Source organism: Mus pahari, chromosome 12 (genome assembly GCF_900095145.1).
Source record: "Mus pahari chromosome 12, PAHARI_EIJ_v1.1, whole genome shotgun sequence".
Classification (NCBI taxonomy): domain Eukaryota; kingdom Metazoa; phylum Chordata; class Mammalia; order Rodentia; family Muridae; genus Mus; species Mus pahari.
The window spans coordinates 58875158-58881157 of NC_034601.1; positions in this window are offsets into that span (position 1 = coordinate 58875158).

A 6000-nucleotide genomic window follows, 5' to 3' on the forward strand; every position below is an offset into this window, starting at 1 on the left:
CATCTCTTCCATTTCTCTTCTTTTCTGGGCTATGACTGTGAGTGTCTACACAGCAGACAAGAAGTGGACAAGGTACAGACCATCGTCCTTACCTGACAAATGGTTTCCTTTCAGCCAAATTTTCTAATTCTGGAACTGTGAAGAGAACAAAGAGAAGATAAAACAGTGAAGCAGTATGATCTCAACATTTATAAATCTACTCTAGTGTGTGTTGTGGGGGGAGAGGAAGGGAGAGAAAGAGAGAGACAGAGACAGAGACAGAGAGAAACAGAGAGACAGAGAGGCAGAGAGACAGAGACACAGAGAGACAGAAAGGAGAAACTCTCATGCCATGCAATATATGAAAAGTCTATGAGTGAACTTGGGTGTCGGACCTCAACTTAAACATGTATTTTCATACATGACAAATTTTTTTGACACAGCTCATAAGCCAAATATTTACTTGTAGCTTTTTTTAAAATTCTGCTTTCTAAATAAAAATGGATTCATCTTTGGATACTGATATTGTATATATAGAACATAGAAGTATAACTAAGAGGTAAAAAAATAAGTTAAGTTTCCCACTTTTCTATCAATTGTTAACAAATAGCCAAGTTCACAAAACTCTCTTGTAGCCTATAAATGTCCTATGAAAATTATTTACATTTGAAAACTATTACTAAATATAACATAGTTCCATTAAAGCTTGTCAGAGAAATGTGTAATTTAAAATATTTTCATTAGTACTCATGTGTATACATACATGTATACATGAGTAAAATTATACTGAAAATATGGACTGAACAATTTAGCATTTTATTTTATATTTTCTTCTGTTCTTTTTATATTATGTGCCATTTGTTTGATGTATTTAAGAACCCTATAAGTTTGGTTTTTTTTCATGTTCCAATGATATAAATAATGCTTTACAACTGCATGTTTAAAACATTGCTTTGGTTGAGAATTTTTAAGGAAATTTATTGTGATTATAAAAAATATATTATGTATATTGAAGTTTTATTTTGAATTATTTTAAAATATATAAACAGAAGTTCATTTGAGAACATTTATACATTGCAGTTCTACATAGTTCAGATCAGTACATGGAAATCTATATTCATTTGAACAATGAAAGTTCTGCAAACCCAAACAATGCTTTTTCTGCTATCTATGTTTTCTTTTGAAACACAGGAATGTCATGGTATCTTTACATTGTCTGTGTCAAATTCCCCACCTTGTTTACTGGTTTGTTTTGAAGATTAATTTGTGAAGTGAAATGCCTCTCCTCTACTTCTTACAAATAATGAAGGATTAGGACACTTAGAAGCAGTTAATAATAAGATACCTTTTATGCAATGTATTTGTGTTTTTCTTTTTAAACTCAGGGTATTGGTAAGTCCACAATTTTCTTTACCCAATAAGTCATGCTGTCCCCACCCATGTGAGTGCAGTAACATAGTTACACATACTAGCAGGAATATGGTAGTACAGAGGTAGGTAGGTGTATTGGCTAATTTTGTGTCAACTTGACACAGCTGGATTTATCACAGAGAAAGGAGCTTTACTTGAGGAAATGCCTACATGAGATCCAGCTGTAAAGTATTTTCTCAATTAGTGATCAAGGGGGAAAGGCCCCTTGTGGGTGCTGCCATCTCTGGGCTGGTAGTCTTTGGTTCTATAAGAGAGCAGACTGAGCAATCCAGGGGAAGCAAGCCAGTAAAGAACATCCCTCCAATGGCTTCTGCATCAGCTCCTGCTTTCTGTCCTGCTTGAGTTCCAGTCCTGTATCCTTTGGTGACCAACAGCAGTATGGAAATGTAAGCTGAATAACCCTTTCCTCCCCAACTTGCTTCTTGTTCGTGATGTTTGTACAGGAATAGAAACCCTGACTAAGACCGTAGGAGACCTAATAATTGCATTACTAATAGGACCAGTATTAACTATTAGGTTTTGGTTAGGATGTTGACATTTTGGTGTTGACATGATTCCTATCTTTCATTGAGAAGAATGGCTTCATAGACCCAAGCCACTGGTACGGGATGATTTATATTGAACAGCTCTCTTTCTTCTGTGAACCTTACTAGTTACTTTCCTGTTGCTGTGATTCAATACCAGCACTAATAGAAACTTAAGGAAGAGAAAGCTCGCTTAGGCATATGATTCCACAGGGATTGGAGTCCATCGTGTTGGGCTAAGCAACATGAGGCATATATTTCATGCATAAAATTATAATCATAATAATTTCAAAATGCAGAATAAAAACATATCTGGCTGCCTTTGACTCATTCTTTCTGCTCTGATAATAAAGACTCATCTCCATCTTGTTGAACGTTTTATCTCCATTTTTTTGCATTTCTAGTTTCATAGCATCCCTACACAAAGTATGGCAAAATGAGAAAAAAGAAAAAGAAAATTAAATCAATTTCGTGTACTTTCCTTCTACAAATTTCAAGTGTCCTAGCTGCTCTGCAGTCTCCTTTTGAGAAAAGTCATATTATCAACTTACTCACAACGAGATTAGCCTCATATCTAGTAGAAAAATTTGATAACCTGCTTGTAGTTTGTCTTTCCAGAAGTGGAATATATTGGAAGTACATCAAATGATTCAATAAAGAGGTTATTTGGGAATATCTAGTAATTATTAATATCACCCTCTAATAACTAGAAAACATTTGAAAGTTAATTAAAAGAGATTTTATATCAAATGAAGAATTAGGTTTTTCTCATTGATGTTGAAACATACCAAATATATGTGTGTGTATATATATATATATATATATATATATATATATATATATATAATTTGTCCTTTATAGAGTTTCCTAGAAATTGATTTTTATGATAGCATCTCCTAAATGCAACTCATATTTCTTGTGCACAGCAAATCCGTGGATTTAATTATTTTGAGATGTTTGGTACAAGCTCCCAATTTCTATTTCTTGGAGATAATTACTAAAAGAAATTGCATCAACAGCTCTCAGTGCCAATTGCTTTCCATTGGTCCTTAACATTTAAATGGACTCTAGGGCGTTTAGAGAGGTCTCTCTCTCTCTCTCTCTCTCTCTCTCTCTCTCTCTCTCTCTCTCTCTCTCTCTCACATCTTCCTTCCTTTCTTCTTTAACAAAAAGGGAAAAAGTGATAAGAGCACAGATAGAAAGAAGTTAAAGTAGTGTAGTAGTGTATCATTTCCTGTACTCTGCTGTGCATATCCTCTTATTATTCATAGAGATACATACAAGCTAGGCTGTTCCATGTAAGCTTTACTGACAATAATGAGAAACAAAAACTTCAGAATCCATAAAGCATGATCAATTCAACTGACTTTGTCCTATATTATTATTATTATTATTATTATTATTATTATTATTATTATTTACAGTGGGGACTCACAGCCTAGCATTTCTTCTGTCTTTGGAGGCTTGGCATACATGCTGCCGCTGAGAATTTTGCAGATATGCTGTTACCTAGGCTCCCTACGGTTTCTTCCTCACCCTCCCTCCTACACACCACCTTTTCATTTTTATTTTTGTGTTTTCCCAACTTCATTTTACTAAACTGTTTTTTTCAAAGCCTAGTCAGAGCACTCTCTGTTTTTAGAAGAAAAGGAAGATACAAGTGTGATAAGCAAGGCGATGACAAATCCAATAAAGAAGGATCTCCAGAAATTATTGAATACTCCACTAAAAGAGAACTTTACTCTCAAAACCCAGGAGTTATATCTTTTTACTCTCACAGAATAAATTAAGTCAATCTACCTAGGAAGACCGTTGTATATTTTCTTTCAGAACAATGGCCAGAATACTGTACTTTAATTTGAGTGAATGCATCTTCAACATAAAGGACATACCCTGCACTAGGGTGAAGCCAGGTAGAGAGAGACCAAACCAGCAATGAAGTCCTTTTTCTTCCTTTACCTATCAACTCTGCCTCTACTGCTCACTGTCACAGTGGCTAATGGGAAGCCATATTTCCTAAAATGTCTAATATTCAGAGTAGATAAAGGAGAGATCAAAGATGAGTTTGGATCAAGATGTAAAATCTTTGTATTTGTCATGTAAGAGTGTAAAATTTCAAACTTCATTTTGTAAGACTCTGGAATAGTCTTCTATTATGCACCTCACATTTGTATACTTCATCCTAAAGTTCAGTCACAACACATACATATTCTAAGCATAAATTCTAATTCTGAATAATGATTTCAGTAACTGACTAGCAAATTTAATTTTCTACAAAATTTGCATGATAGGGAAACTTAGACAAGTTTAAATATATTCACATATAAAGCAAAAAGGAAAATGTGGGAATATACAAAACAAGAGATTTCTTTTGTAACTGACCTTAAAATCACAATTTCTATTCATAACATTTTAATATTACTCTATATATGACCTCTTTTCTTTGTGTTTAAGACATAGGTTCATGGATTATTTGTAATTTCTCCCTTTTCCAAAACTTTTCCCATTCTTTCTTTGCCCTCAACTGATTAAGTTACAGTTCTCACTTAGCCTACTATTCATGAAACTTCAATATTGAAAAGTCCACATTGGTTTCTTTTAAGCTACAGATAGTTGTTCCAAAGTGACTCCAAGACCACTTGGGCATGGGGAGTATAAGAAAGGCTGTTTGTGCCAAGATAGGCAAGCAACATGAGGAGGGCTCTGAGGAGAGTTTAGTCCCTAGCATCAGAGTTCAGACCACTGGATCTGAAGAGAAAGAGTAATTTCTTTAATTTCTTTTCTTAAGTTTAGGGTGGATTCACATGTAGCTAAGATCTCTGTCTCCAAGGCAGGAGGCAGAAAAGAGGCTGAGAGATAGTGTTTGTGGTCACCAATATCTACTTAAATTCCCAAGTGAGAGGTCCTTGCACCAGAATGTTTGTTATCTAGGAACTCACAAAAATAGGTGATTGCCTGCATCTAGGTTAGAGGAAAGGTTATTGGATGACCAACAGCTGGCTTCTCATATTACATTTTTACAGTTACCATTTTATATGTCCTCTATATATTTTAATTATACTATAAAGCATAGAAGTCCTATTATGCATCCCAGTAAATTCTTGAGTTCCAATACATAGTGTTCTCAGATCCTACTTTTCAGCATCAGCCAACATTTCAAGGAGGATAGAAGGGGGAACGTGAATTAACCACTGCACTAAGCAGGAAAGCTCTTTGCCTTCTAGGTCAAAGGCATACAATACAATAAAGAACCAGACAGTCAAATTCTAATATGCACCAAGGTTGTTCTTTATGTACAAGCATCCTTCCATTCGAAATAGATCCTCAATACAAGAGAGATAATAGTTGATGGGACTGAAGGAAAGTATTTCAATCTTGAATATATTCTAGGCTGAGAGAAGCCAGTCTCATTTCTGTTTTTTAAGATAGACATATGCTGAGCAATAATGAAAGGCATATTGCATACAATAAGGAAAACTGTCATTTGAAATGTTTCTTTCCCACTAAAAGACTGTGAGACTGAAATGCAGCCTAAAAAGAGCATTTCTGTCAGAAGAGAAAGCACAGTTCTGATGACAGTAGTAACCGTCAAGAATGAGAGCTCTTTCCCTTTGGTTCCCCTTTTTACTGCATAATTCTCTGAAACTAATGTTATACAAGATCCACAATATGAATCCAGCATCACATTTGCCCATTTCCATGGCTGGCATTGGAAACAGATGAATTTAAGGTAATGAAGACCAATCTTTACCCAAATATATTTCTATTTAAGTGAAACACTTGTCCATCATGGGAATGAAAGTTCCAATGCAATGATCCTTCGACGATGAGGCTTTGTGATTTTACCAGTGTCCCTTGTTAACCTGGACGGTAGGGAGCTAAATAAAAATGGGAAGCAATTTGTCAGTTTTCCCTTGCTCGAGGGCATACACCAGAATGAGTTCTGTTGATAGTCTCCAGTTAAACCACTAAAGTTAATATTGTTTTATGGACAAAGATTTGGGTGACCTTCTGATAAAATGAATGAAAACCACAGAATGGGTCTGTTAGTATTTTTTTTTTTTTT